Source organism: Homalodisca vitripennis, chromosome 4, assembly GCF_021130785.1.
Source record: "Homalodisca vitripennis isolate AUS2020 chromosome 4, UT_GWSS_2.1, whole genome shotgun sequence".
Lineage (NCBI taxonomy): Eukaryota > Metazoa > Arthropoda > Insecta > Hemiptera > Cicadellidae > Homalodisca > Homalodisca vitripennis.
Window position 1 is genome coordinate 13630499 of NC_060210.1, and position 16010 is coordinate 13646508.

Consider the following 16010-nt stretch of genomic DNA (forward strand, 5'->3'; position numbering starts at 1 on the left):
TTATTACGTCCTCCTAATAAAGTCGCTCGTCCCTAGGTATCTCTGTCTTTCAGGATCGTCCTATGGTTCTTACGGTTTTATGTAAATATCAGGATCGAATTTCATTCAGAAAGTCGTGGTTGAACTAGTATTTACGGGCTAAATAAATGTACCTGCAGGAGGATATGCTAGCGTGTTTCTCGGTATATTTATATAATCAATTTAAAAACCTCATTTTTACGTCATTCATTTGTTTCTTGGTTATTAGTGTTCATGAAGGTTTCCTTTTCAATCCCCCTTAACACGAGGTAAATTATGTCAGCGGTGAGGTGAGCGCTCGGGCTGACATAGCTCTCATAGGTTGCTACGTGGTCACGTCCTAGCTCTGTCACTCGCTCACATCTCGGAATGCAATAAACCAAGACAAATGTCTCCATCTTTAGACACCAACTCATAATGTCAACCACTTGACTCATCTCGTCACGTTTGAGTCAAAACAATATTTATTACTTTATTTGCCCTCCTTAATTTTATTATTCAAATGCAACAGTGTTTTGCAAAACTGACACTCTTTGAATTTGTTTTGTAGCACAGTACGTGAACATAGTATTAATTCTGCCTAGTAAATTAATTTAAATAAAACCTTCTATTGTTATATATGAAAAATAAACCTAATTGACCCTCATACAGTTGTTAAGTCCAGTACACTCACGTATTCCAACATAAAAACACGAATCACAGAATATGTGGCCACCATTAAATTAGTGGATCAAAATCATACCATGTGTAAACTGATGACAGTTTTGAAAAAAATCTTTTGAAATAATTAATAATTTTTTTCTTGAGTGCTTAATAACTATATATATTTTGGTGGTTATTCTATAAATATAGGTAAAAATACACCGAACTCAAAGAAATAGGATGATTTTATCTTTTAGTGTTTGTTTTATAGTAGCGACTTTTATTAAAATTTCACACTTTATAAACTACGTTACTTATATCACAATTCTGTTCGATAGTTTATACTATAACAAAGTTGTCTTAAGATGTAAAAGTTTATTATAATCATTATCCAAAATACCTTCTGAGTTTTAAAGTACAAGTAAACGCCATTGATTGGTTTGCTTAGTAAAGTATCTTTACTGAGATATGAAGATATTTTCATTATGAAAGAAAGAAAGGGGTTACCTCAAAAATAATTTATTTAAATTTACCTTATCGATAAACCTTACAGTAAGCCAACACCCAATACATTTTGAAGATTAACATTTATTTTCTCCAAATTAGTAGGTACGATGTAAAAATATACGAGAAAGAATACCAATATGAATAAAGGCACTTTTTTAGACACGGGATATACATGGCCTTTTAGTTGTAAACATATAATGTTATTGTTACTGTACAGAAATATCAGTTTTAATTTAAAACGTACAGAAGGCGTGTGTTTCCATTCAGACATTCTTTACAGATCACAAACACGATTACAACGTTTCTCTAGTTTTAAATACATGTTTTTACGCAATACAAAAAGTACACAATAACCAATTTAATGATGTAAAGTTAATTTTAGCTGTCTTATTATCCTCACAAAAAATTCTTAAGGAAACTTAGTTCGGGTCAAAATTATGAGAAACTATCATTTTAATTATTAAACTTATTTCAGATTTTCAATACGCATTCTGTACACTTATTGAATGAAATTAAAAATGGTAGAAAATGATTTAAATATTTAAATTATATGATTGCAAAAACCAAAGAGCATATTCACGTTATATACTAATTTTTATAAAAGTATTTCTACAGAATGAGCACATAATTTCAGAGAAAGAAGAAATCAGTAAGAAATAATACGGTAAAAAAGATATATGGTTAACGTTTAATAGGATTGAATTTACTTTGTTAAATAGGATTCAGTATTCCAATAATTGTCCGGTTGGGAGGGGAATCTTCTGGCTGGTTTTTACCTTCCAGTTGAACCTACACTTGGTAGAGCAAAAACCGATCCATCACTTAAATCAGGGCAATCCCATACATGGTTGCTCAGGACATAAATAACAGCGAACAAATGTCAAGTTATTGGGGTAAAAGAGTTGAGAATACGTCTAGTTACTATGAGGATGACGCTTGAAGTGGGTGAGGATTTCCTAGTGTTAAAGGCTGTTGCTAGTTTAAACATGAGGGAGACACTGACCCCTACACGCTTTAACTAAAATAGGCTGGAGCAGGGCTACGATCTCTTTTAGAGGAGAATATGAGATGTAGAGCTCCCTATCCCACCTCATTGGATTTTGATAGGAGGCCGCTTTATCCATCCTGAACATCCTGTCAGTCCGGTATTAAACGCAAATGTCCTTTTAGGAATTTTACGAGAAATTTCAGCCTCTTTCACATTCCTTGCGTTCAAAAATCTTATTACAGAATAAATCTCACAATCGGCAGGATCACGAGTTGTCTTAGGCATTTTAAACGTTCAGAGAAAACTGAAATCACAACGTAGAACAACTAAAATGGCGTGAGTCGATAGTCAGTGAACAAGGACGACTAGTGCGCATGCGCGGAGTACCGATACTTCTGAACAAGCCTAGTATATGCAATGGATGGTTTCTGAACGTATTGTTCTAAGTAAAAAGGAAGTTTCAAAGATTTTACGAGCCAAAAAATTACATAATGAAGTGGGCTGGCTGAGTAGTAAGTATACAGTAAGTTTTAAATCAATATTTTTCAATTTTTCCCCTTTGCTTAATATGGAATAGAGGATTTAATGCTTTAGAAAGGTTATTTACATAACTTATAATTCACCATGTTGATTTACTAGTCTAAGTTACGCCATGGTGGTAGTTGTCTTTAAAATTAAGGCACCAACCAAAATGTTACCATCTGTCTGTGACCGTAGCAGTTTTTATCAGTACCATCGACCTTGTACTAGCCAATGGCCCAGAATAAGGCTTAAAAGGAGATTGGCCACTCTTAAAATAAAAACAAAAGATGACCTTGGTGGACATTACAGTGCTTTCTCCAGGTCTCCATGTATGCCTAAAACTCATCTTCCGACATACAAGCAAGCAAGATAGTAAATATTACATCCGAAGTATATCGTCCCACTTTTTATCGAATACTTGATTTACAAAGTTTACTTATTTGTTCAATTTAGGCAAATAAATATAAAAGCACTGCTTCTAGATGTTAAAAATAAAACAATGTATTGAAACCTTGCTGCCAAATAGAGTGATAATGAACTAAATGATATCATAGCGGTAGGCCTAATGGTTCCAATGTTTTATGGGATTTTGCATATGAACTTAATAAGTATATCAAAACTTTAAAATTGACCTTCCTTCACGTTGATGTCGACTCTCAAGCGCGGGCGTCAGCATCTTGGCTCAAAATTGCAGGTGTAGTCGGAAAAGGTGAAGATTAGTAGACTAGAAGTCTAAAACATGAATGCTGGAAGCACTCGAAGTTGTATTCATAGTTAAAATAAAAATCAGAGACTCGAAGTTAAACACGCCTAAAACCAAATCACGAAGGTAGGAACTATTTATCGTGACAACTTTCGTGACAAACGTGGTATGGTCAGAAGGACATCACCATACTATTATCCGTATCAGTCTGCAAAAAAAAAAAAAAAAAAATCAACCAAAGTAAGTTATTTTACTATTTACAGATTTACTTTATATTAGATATCTCGCATGAACGGGCTAATTTATAATACGAAAACGTAAATTTTATTTATAGGCAAGGCGCGCGTGGTGTTGCTCGGCAGCAAGATCGGAAGGTAAGCAGTTTTCGAGTGAAAATATTAATACGCATTCCAAGAACATCGTATGTAACTTACTCGTATATTAACCAGTAACGAGTAACAGGGTTGCGAAAATATGTATTATATATAAAATAACACTAAAAAATAATACAGATTAATGGTGTTCAATTAATAATACACTATTATAACTGTGACGTAACTAATTTCATTTGCGTCACGTATTAGTTGGAATTACAAATTTGGTAGCTTCCCTAATTTTTTGGGCCCTCTGGAACTAAATAAAGTGGCAGTTTTGTTATGAGGTCATGAGGGGTTGATGGAGGCGGGAAATCGCCATCAAGTACGGACTGCCGCCATTATACAGGGTGGCCGTAACTGCAAGAACGCCCGCTACCCGAGCGTATCAGCTGTAATGTCCTTGTTTTGCATGCACACTCGTGTGTGTGTCGAGTTAGCTCAAGTGTCAGTGGAGACCCTAATTGGTGTAAAACCCCGCTTAATGGACACAACTGTCCCGACGTTTTGGGTAGAGTTCAACACTTCTGTGGATTTACACAGAACTCATCAGGCGTATCAGGCATCTGGCAGTGTCAGTGCCGGTTAATGGCTTATAATAGATGCGGAAATATCTGCACCATTCGGTATGGGTATGAATGATTCGGTAAAGAAATTAATAGTCTTATTTAGTTAAAGTTTGAATTTATATGATATTATTTGACATATGTTACTTCTTATTTATGTTTAAAAGCTGAGAATTTGCACAAAGATAGCATATTATTTACAATTTAAAATAATGGAAAAGGGTTAATGTGATAATTTGGATATTTTTGTAATTTATATATATATATAAATTTTTTTTATTGTAATATACTTATTTATTACAACGTTTGATATTAATTAAATATCCATTTTTATTGAACTTTTATATAAAACATATACGGTATGTATAAGGTTAAAATGTATTTCCTAAAAAAGGGGATCCAAACACACACACACACACACACACACACACACACACACACACACACACACACACACACACACACACACACACACACACACACACACACACACACACACACATATATATATATATATAAACATACATTAAATTGTATAAAAGGCGATAGCGTTATTTAATTTCAATAAACGAGATCCGGGTTCGACTCTCGGCGGAGCAAGTACTTTTTGCTATTCAATGTTTATTGAAATTAAATAAGGCTATTGCCATTTATACAATTTAATGTAAATAAAAGTCGTTTGACAGATCATATGTTAGTTTGCTTATTTAAACGCATATGTGACAGATACGGCCAAATACAAAATAATTGAATCGGAAAAAGTAAGCGCTCACCCGGCAAGTGAGAGATCCGGGTTCGACTCCCGGCGGAGCAAGTAATTTTTCCGATTCAATGTTTATTGAAATTATATATAAACATAGATATATTTATATATAAACATATGATTTTGGGTCAGATTTTGACGACCAAAATACTTATCATAACCAATGTCAAATAGCTATTGACTCAATTTGTTATATTGATTTGGTTTTCACCTTGAAAACCTAATATATATATATATATATATATATATATATATATATATATATATATATATATATATATATTTATATATATATTAACATCTTTTAATACAAGGCTTTATAAGTGTTTATATATATTTTAAACTTTGATTAATCTGTAGCAATCTGGGCTGTTTTGATAAAAATTTCTATTAAAACGTTAGTACAATATCTAACTTCATCACATGTACATTTAATCACACTTCGACCAACCGATAGTGTGCGAGTATAACATGAGTGATGTGAAATGTAGAGGATGTTTTAAATGAAAACTTACTTAATCTGAAGGTAAAAAGGTTGAAACAAACTATTTTATAACAGGTATATTTTTTCAATTTACAACTTAATTTATCGTAATGCCATTGAATGTACAATATTTTTTTTAATCCTTCAGGAGTATACACAAACAAATTTGATGATTTTCCGATAGGGCTGAAGTACAAAAAGTGACCTCCATCACAATCTAACTATTGATATTTCTGAATAGCCTATATAACAACTATCCGAATTAGATTATAGTTATGTAAAGGATGAAGTGTAATAAGCGGCCACCATCACAATCGAATTATTGATATTTCTGAATAGTCTATCTAAACTACCGAATTTAATTATAGTTATTTAAAATTACAGTATAGTATCGGAACTGGCCAACAGAATTTAATTTATCTAAAATACTAAATAAGTATTCCGTATAGGGCTGAAGTATAATAAGTGGCCATCATCACAATCGAATTATAGATATTTCTGAATAGCCTACCTAACTACTAAAATGACGAACTGAATTAGATTATAGTTATTTAAAGGCTGAATTATAATAAGCGGCCAACATAGCAATCAAATTATTGATATTTCTAATTAGCCTATCTAAACTACCGAATTTCACTATCTTTATATTTATATTTCTTGTATGCGTGTGTATGGAGCTGAACTCCTCCTAAATGGGTGGACCATCTTGGAATGTTTTACATTGTATCCAGCAGAATGCGCTACGATCACAGTTTCAAATGTTTTATATTTTAATTCCAGGTTTTCCTCACAGTTTGTGCTGCTATCAAATATGTGTGTTGTTTTGTAACATCGTGTGAGTGCTAATTGTAATATTACATTAATAGAGATTGAAGATGTTAGAAGTACATAAAAAACTATAGTTATTTATTGAAGTTACTGAACTAATTTTGAAAATTTATTGAATGAAGTGAGTATATTGGTCGCATAACCTAAGTAGCATACAAATCAAAAGGTTGTGTTTCTATGTGTGAATAACTATTGTTAACAGTTTGGTCACATAAGTTCAAATTAAGTAACATATAAATCACATGATTGAATAACTATTCGTCCTCTTCCACAAAGACGTGGCATTTTTTTGTACAAATAAAATTCTGTATAATAGTACACAATGAATATGAGTAACTTATTGAATATGTAATTTTAATTAAGTAACTTCTAGATAAAAATTTATAACAACGTAGACTACGGTCTATAATAATCTCTAAAATACTACTAAATAAGTATTCCCTATAGGTCTGAAGTGCAATAAGTGGCCACCATCACAATCGAATTATTGATTTTCTGATTAATCTATCTAAACTACCGAATTACATTATAATGATTTAAAATTACAGTATAGTATCGGAACTGGCCAACAGAATTTAATTTATATAATATACTAAATAAGTATTCCCTATAGGTCAGAAGTACAATAAGTGGCCACCATCACAATCGAATTATTGATATATCTGAATAGCCTATCTAAACTACTAAGATGACGATCCGAATTAGAATCCGAGGAATTGGTTTTAAATTAAATTCTGTTGGCCAGTTCTGATACTATACTGTAATTTTAAATAACTACAATGAAATTCAGTAGTTTAGATAGGCTAATCAGAAATATCAATAATTCGATTGAGATGGTGGCTGCTTATTATACTTCAGCCTTTAAATAACTATAATCCAATTCGGATGGTAGTTTGGATAGGCTATTCAGAAATATCAATATTCGATTGTGATGGAGACCACTTATTATACTTCAGCCCTATCGGAAAACCATCTAATTTGTTTATGCACACTCCTGAAGGTTTAACAAAAATATTGTACATTCAATAGCATTACGATAAATTAAGTTGTAAATTAAAAAAATATACTTGTTATAAAATTAGTAATTTAAAATTACAGTATAATATCGGAACTGGCCAACAGAATTTAATTTAAAACCAATTCCTACACGATTAATAATAAGTAGTTATTCACACATATGATTTGTATGCTACTTAATTTGAACTTATGTGACCAATTCTGACTGCAGATTAAAAAATGTAAATTACAACAAATTATTTTAAATCCAATTAGTTTAAAACTTGATTATCTAAACTGTTAACAATATTCACACATAGAAACACAACCTTTTGACTTGTATGCTACTTATGTTATTTGAGGTATGCGACCAATATACTCACTTCAATAAATTTGCAAAATGAGTTCAATAACTTTAAATAACTATAGTTTTTTATGCACTTCAAACATCTTCAATCTCTATTAATGTATTATAACAATTACCACTCACACAATAATTACAGAATGTTACAAAACAACACACAAATTTAATAGCAGGACAAACTGTCGGGAAAACCTGGAATTAAAATAGAAAAACATTATGGCTGTGTTGTAATATTATAATGTTTAAGTAGAACAATTGGTGAAACTTCATCTTTGCAATCTGCATTACACTACTGATCAAGCACTTTACAAATTTAAAATATGAACTTTCTAAATTTTAAATGTGAACAAATGTTTCTGCCTCTTTCATGAACTTCAGCTGAAAATACTCACAGCTGTTAAGTATCAGTTCACTTTGTATTACGTGTTGTTCGTAGCGCAGTCTGGCGTATCCAATGTAAAACACTCCAACATCAACAACAATTTATTATTAAAAAATTTATTAAATAAACTATTTAAATTGGACCGAATTGTGAATCTAAACCATTCTCGGATCCACCTAAAGACACACAAAAAGTTTCATTAAAATCGGCCCACCCGTTTAGGAGGAGTTCAGCCTCATACACACGCACACAAGAAATATATATATATATAAAGATAAAGATAAAGATATTAACATATTTTAATACAAGGCTTTATAATTGTATAATAATTATATATATATATATATATATATATATATATATATATTTATAAAAACAATTATAAAGCCTTGTATTAAAAGATGTAAACATTTTTCTTTTATTGAATAGTATATTTTTTGTATTTAATCTCATAAACAGTTGTAATATGCAATGTTTAAAATTTTATGTAGTTTTTGAACTGCCCTTGTAATATCTTTTATACAAAACAATTGGTTTCGCTAAAAATTTTTTCAACACTGTTCAATGTAAAGTTGTTTAAAACATGGAAATTCTCCCAAAAAATTATAATTCAATTTCTACATATATTTCAACGACCTATTGGTAAAATTGATTAAAAAACTCTGATGATGATATTATTATCCCTTTTAGTACTGCTATCATGGCAGGGTTGATACTAGAGACTGCTATTACACTCAGAGACTGCAAAAAGACCGCTCAGAATTTTATGGGAAGAATGGACATAGCTTACAAGCGTTGTAAGGTAACGAGAAGAAATTGTACATTACCCTAGAAAATCTAATTCATCCATTCTCAAATACATCTTGGTAAGTAATAGCGTCCTACATTCCTTGCCTGCAACATTGTACCAGTCGGGCACGAACTGCTGAGCTGTAGGAAACCGCTGCAGTAATATGGGAAAGACAGGTGTTACAAATCCTCAGCTATGACTTGTACTGAAGACACATTGCTAGGTACGGTACGTGTGTTCGGAACACATCTGTCTGACTTTATTACATTCTCAGCAGCATGTGCGGAGACGTGCCTCCATTACAACATGTCTTCATCAGCCTACTTGGACAATATGTGTTCTGGCGTGTCATCAGGAGCACGTTTCTGTTATCTTCTCAGAGCGCGGCTTCTCGTCTCAGACGTGCTTCTAAAGATATAAGCTTTTGCAAAATGTAACCACGCAATCATGACTGACATAAAAATTTAATGTTAGTTGGTTGCGTGGACATGCGCAACCACTATGTGCTGTTAACGCAATGACAAGTAAATAACTCTAGTCAAGCGTACTGCATTTAAACTACCAACAGTGAAATTCTCTGGTTAATGATGCACCTGGGATTTTGAACATGGTTTAAAAAATTAATGCTACATTAAGTTGTTGTATTGTAAGAACAATTCTTGATACGTAGTATTAATTTAGCTATTTTAAATTTAATGATTAGAAATATTAAAAATTATTAAAATAAATAATTTTCCCTAGTACTATTTGTGACGCTGGGAAAATTTAATTATAACGAACTGACCAATACACTTGGATTTTTTTTTGCATGAAACTTTATTTCTACGTGAGAAATGGTGAGTTGGATGATCTGCTTGGAACTCCATGAGATTTGTGAGTGCGTTAGCGGACATATTTATCATTATATTACTATGGATGACCATGTTGGCTGTACGAAAATTGCAGATTAAATAGATTAATAACGAACGGACAATAATTATACGATCTTTAAATATTTTAAATTTTATCACAGTATGTAGAATATCAGAACGTAATGAGCTATAAACTTGAGATTTTCATGCAACTCTAGAATAGTCTGACACATGATGTGGCGTACTCCTACCTTGTCACTGCCCTTTAAAAGTATATTTTTTACATATGGTTTTTCAGTATGAAATTTTCAGTTATTTCACAACAAAAAAATTTTACATAGATAACATCAATAAAAACTCGTAAATAATTAAAAAAATATCATTGCAAAATAAAAATAAAAATTTGAGATATACGGTTTAGGTTTTTTAGCGCCCAACGGACCGGAAGATTTTTACTATTTGTGTGCAAATTAAAACTTGACACAATTCTTGAAATTTATATTAAATTAAATATAGGATCTCTATTCAAATTTCTAAGAACTGAGGATCTTTGTAACAATCTCAGACTCCTTGCAACACTTTACAAATTCAAGTTGTTTCATGAAGCTCAAGAAACTTTAGCCTCTATGATTACATATTAAATCATTTACGTAAAAAAAATTTAAAAGTTAATATTTAGTTTTAATGTGTAATGATAAAACTGCATACTAACAAATTTCACATAGATTTCAAAGAACTAGCGGTTTTTAAACTGAAGATAAAATTATTCAATATTTATATTATTCTTATAGCAAACTCGTCTTTTCCTTAATAACAGATTTGTTTTAGTACCAACGCAGACGATGTGTTGCAACAGATAAACAATGAAAATTGCCGGTAAATGGCGTCAAAGACGTCAAAACGATAATCAGCTCTCTGGAAAACATTTTTGAGACAAGCAGCGATCCTTAAAATCAGTTAATATCGCTGCGAACGAGCTGTAACAACACCATGAGTACGTAATCTATGAGGTAATCGCCGTAACAGATTTTCCCACAAAACTGATCCGAAGACAGGCGTGCTTCTATATTGTTATAATTAGAATATTTCGGACTTTTTCTGAGTGACAAGGAAATAATAGTTATTACTTATATATAAAAAGCAGCCATGTTTAATGAAGCCAGCCTGCACTGGCACGTGTAATAAGATCGTAAACAACAGCATTGCCCGGAGTACAAACCAGTAGAGACCAGAGTTTACGATGTCCGGCGTGATGTTTGCTTTTGTCAGACATGATGTACGATGTTTGGGTGTGATGTTTATTGTTGGGCGGTTAGTTATTTGTGTACACAGTGACTAACCAAACATCTGATATTTGTGGATTACTCTCAGCTCATTACGTCACAACAGTTCCAAAATCCACATATAGATTTGTTTTGCGGGTTTATATTTATTATTTCAGTTCCTGACAGTATTACAGATTATTCATTTAGAAAAATTAATTAAAAATTGTAATAATTTTGTAAAAGTTATAGTTGTCTATTTCATTCCATCGAAGTGCAACATAGTTTAAATAGAAATGCCAGCTAGTGACAAATATTATCTATATTTACATACGATTCGCAATATTGTATGGAATATTAAAAGTTTATGAAAATAATTTGAAACGATATAAAATAGCAAAGTGCAATATGAAAAGTTAACATATATTATCATACCAGCCTTAAATATTTTATAGTTATATTACAAAACAAAATACCCAGCTAGTGATCAAATACAAAGTTAAATAAATTTTAAATAATACTGTTACTAGTACCTATACTTATTAAGGAACGATTCTGATAAAAGACGTAAACAATTAACCTAACAAATAATAAAAAGAACACAAGTATAAATTTATAGTAGAAACTGTATGCCTATTATTAATTAAGACGAAATTTAAATTTTACAACTTATCCAAGGATTTAGCATTTAGTAATATTAGTTGGAATAAACATTACCTCAATTTACCTAAAGCAATTAAAAAAGAACTATTTCATTTTATTTTGTAAGATTATCTCTTAAATTTAGTCATTATCTAATATTATGAGATACATACTTTAATTAAAGCATTGAAACAATAAAACATAAATTTGTCTCATTTTAGGATTTATTATAAACACATTTATATACTGAGGTATTTATTAAAAAAAAATTAATTTTCTGATTTTTTCTCGAAATGCCCAGACACAATTTCAAAATTTCAAAATTTTTTAAGATTGTTACAATATATTTCTTGGGGATTTAAAAATTTAAAATGCCGATTAAAATTATTTCACTCATATAAAACTTTATCGACATGCTTGGAAGTAAATTTTTAAATTTATTTAAAAATTTGTGTAAAATATTTGAATGATTTTATATGGTGATTTTTGGTTTGAGGAACTAAAGACGACGTCTTTAGCGTTTATTCTGACACTATTATATTAAGCTATCAAGTAATGATTATTCAAATTAATATATCCGTACATTGTCATTATCTAAGGGATCCTAGCCTATTAACAACGTTTGTATAATATTGGTATTAGAATAATGAATAGTCAACTAGAACCCTTTTTAAAAGTTATTTTATTTACAGACACGTGTTTCGGTATTAAACCATCATCAGTGTTAACATTATCCTCTAAATAAGTAATAAACATTAAAAAATTTAAATATACACATTGGCACCATTTAAACAGATGTTAAATTTATATGGCACAGTTAAAATTTTGATTAATATGCTATATTTAATACTTTATTTTGTTCAAAGATTGGGAGTAGATATGTAACGCCGGTTCTAAGGCGTCCCAAAGAGGGATGAGGGAGGGATGAGTTGCTTAAAATCTTTGTTGTCAAAGTCGCGGTTCTTGTTCGTGTGCAACAAGTTGTGTTTTATTTTTTACACTGTACTGTTTCAGCAGTTGTGTTTGTTTTTTAATTCTCGGTTCTTGTTCGTGTGCAACAAGTTGTGTTTTATTTTTTACACTGTACCGTTTCAGTAGTTGTCTTTGTTTTTAAAGTCGCGGTTCTTGTTCGTGTGCAACAAGTTGTTTTTTTATTTTTTACACTGTACTGTTTCAGCAGTTGCGTAAAACTTTTTTGTCGATTACACAAAGCGGAGCAACACACACGGCGGCGGCGGCGGCAGTGAGACAACGCGGTGAGTCGGCGGTGCGGCCGGCGGTGCCCGAGTTACACAACGCGACCCATACGAACATCACTCATACTGTACAGAGATTGAGGCAGTGTTGGGATACTAGGTAGTTGGTCAGTACCAACATGGCTACTGTGTCGGGTGCAATGCCCAAAGCGAAAACTGCTACATGTGATGTGTGTGGCAAAGTGGTGGTTAAAAGGTGCATGTTACGGCATCAGAGAACCAACACATGCAGGTCGGTCGGAGGAGTCGACTTACGAACTGATTGTGTGGAATCCAACGTAACAGCTGATTGTGAGGAATCCACCGCGTGTCAACATTCTCGTTGTGAGGAAGCCAACGCAACAACGATCAGTCTAGTGAGCGCGTTGAACACTTGTACACCCGGGCACTATGTCCAAGTCTCTGATCTGATACCTCATCAATACTACAAAGTCGTGAAACTCGAAAAAGTCGACTCGACCATCTTGGCAACGTTGCGTCATTTAGGTGGTTTCAACGTGTGCTACGTTTACTTGCCTAGACATTTCGACGACATACTGACTAATGATATCGTATCGAGTTACAACAGTGGAGCCTTCAACGTAATACACCTGGTTTACAAGGGTGTTGAAAACCAAATACAGTTTGAAATCAAATCCGAAAATTAAAAAAAAAAAAAAAAAAAAAAAAAAAAAAAGACGCGACAAGATGTCATTTCTAAACGTCACGTTGTACGTCGGTGCTCAGATAGTCAGAGATTGTGTCTCCGCCGAGTTTACGGTGTCCGAGCGAAACCATTTTTTTTTTGTCTTGTGTGTATTATGGTCTTGTGCGTGTACTTTGGTTACTTGACTGCGGTTACACAAATTCGATTCCTTTGCCTCTGCCCAAGTATTTCAGTGACATGCGATCAACGTCTTTGGTGTTGTTGTACTTTGTTATATCATCGTCTGTAAGTGCATGCAGATAACGTTCGGGGAGAAACACTCGGTACTGGTCCTCGTTGTCTTCCAGGATAGCCATGACGGTCTCTCCTATTCGTGTGGTGCAGCGCTCGAATTGCATTACGCGGTACGGTACGTTAGGACTCAAGTCGGTGAGCCGTGTGTAGCGTGGTGCTTGCAGCCGGTTGAGCGTAGTCTTTAGATCCATAGTTACAATATATCTAGTGGTCCAACCATCTCTTTGTGTCAATACATTATGAGCGATGTGACTGATGATCATGAATGCCATGTACTTAGCAACGAGAATTTGACATGCGGTGTAAGGAACACCCTACACAGTTTGTCTGCAGTGTGTGTGTGTGGGGATACACACAACCCGATGTCACAGTTGGGGATACACACAACCCGACGTCGACAGTCCCATACCGAGTTTACGCTTTGCCCACATTGCCGAGCCCGTGCCTAGACTCCACAGCCGCTCGGACAGATCAGCGTCCGGAGCAATGACGCGGTCGAACGCTTTGTCCTGTAACACTTTGTCCGCTTCCCATCGGTCCTTGGTGTTCTTGTGTTTGCTGTACCATATATCATGTTGGCGCGCAGCTTCATGGAGTGGATTCACACCGCGGTCATTACGTTTCATGCGTTCTTGGAGCCGAGTGCCAGGTCCCAGGAAGTTGTAACCGGGGGCGTGCAATTCAAACGGTAGATTGTTTATGATATCGTACAACAGACCGGATCCGTTTATGACATGTTCAGGCAACGCCGACAGACACCTCAAGACGTACTTGAGACCGTTGGGTTTCGTCACCAATTCTTCCATGCGATCGTTGATGAACTGCACCACGGACATTTTCTCGTTGTGGAAATTGTTGTTGCCGGCCGCTTCCTGCGCTTGTATGAACATCAGCCTGTCGATTAGATCTTTTAAATTACCAATGTACTTGTACTCGATCGGTACGTTGGTGTAACGTTTCAGTCCCGAACCGCTGGCTCCAAATGTCGTGGCGCGCATCTGCTCGAGTCTGTGTTCGTCCCAGATCGGTTTTATTAAATACTTCCACTTTGCACCGACGCTCGACTTGGGTCGTTGTGTTGTGACATCGTTCCTCTGGTACAGCGCGTCCGACACGATCAATATATCTTTGTAGTTGTCTCGATCCTCGCTGGTGTATTCGTCATCACTTACATTTCCTGGGTCGGTCAGTAGTTTCCATAAACCAACTGTGCCTCTGTATCGTTTATTTTCTTTTGTCATCAGTATATCGTCCATTTTTATTGTAATAGTCGAATGACCAATTTTCAATTGACGATCACTCATATCGTACCATATACCAAACACTTGGTCCTTAGCTTGTGTCATGTACTCGCGAGCCAGCGGTCCGAGATCTTGGCCTCTCTCTTCCACGTACTCTTGTATCGACTGGTCTATCAGGTTTTCATCATCTTCCGGTTCGGGTGGTAGTAGTGGTGTGTCAGATGCAGTAGTGACATCACGATTCGGTGTACTCATGGCCGATGGTACGAAATCTTTACGCAATCGTTTTTGTAACGTGACAGTTTTGAGTTGTTTCAATCGTTTCTCTTTCTGTTCTGCGCTCTGTCTATCTTTGATTGCACGCGTAATTGGTTCGTACTGTTTTTCTTTAGCTCGTGTATCCAACTGTTCTTTCGTTCGCACACCGGCAAACTCTGCACGTAACCGCTTATCCATATCTTTAAACTTTTTGGCCTCGTTCACGGACGGTAAACACACCTCGTGCGCTGGAGGAATTTTCGGTACATCTTTAAGTTCTACATTTCCTACAATAGAGTTTTTTCTATCTTCCCTATCGCGTTGTTCCAAAACTTCTTGTTCGCCTTTCAAGAACGCCTCGCGTAATTTATCGTCTTGTCGGGCAAAGCGTTTGGCCTCTTCCGCAGTTGGAAATTTGACGATAGGTTCTGGTGGTATATTCGGCTCAGACTTAATTTTCTTGATCAACACGTTTTCAATGCCAGCTTGTCTTTTGGTTCCCATTATGTTTAACTATAACAGTAGGTGTTGACATGTACGTGGTGTATAGCGTATTACACGCAGTTCAGTAAACGGTGATATGTCGTTTAAAAAAAATATTTGCGTGTATCATCGTTAATGGTAGAACGGTGA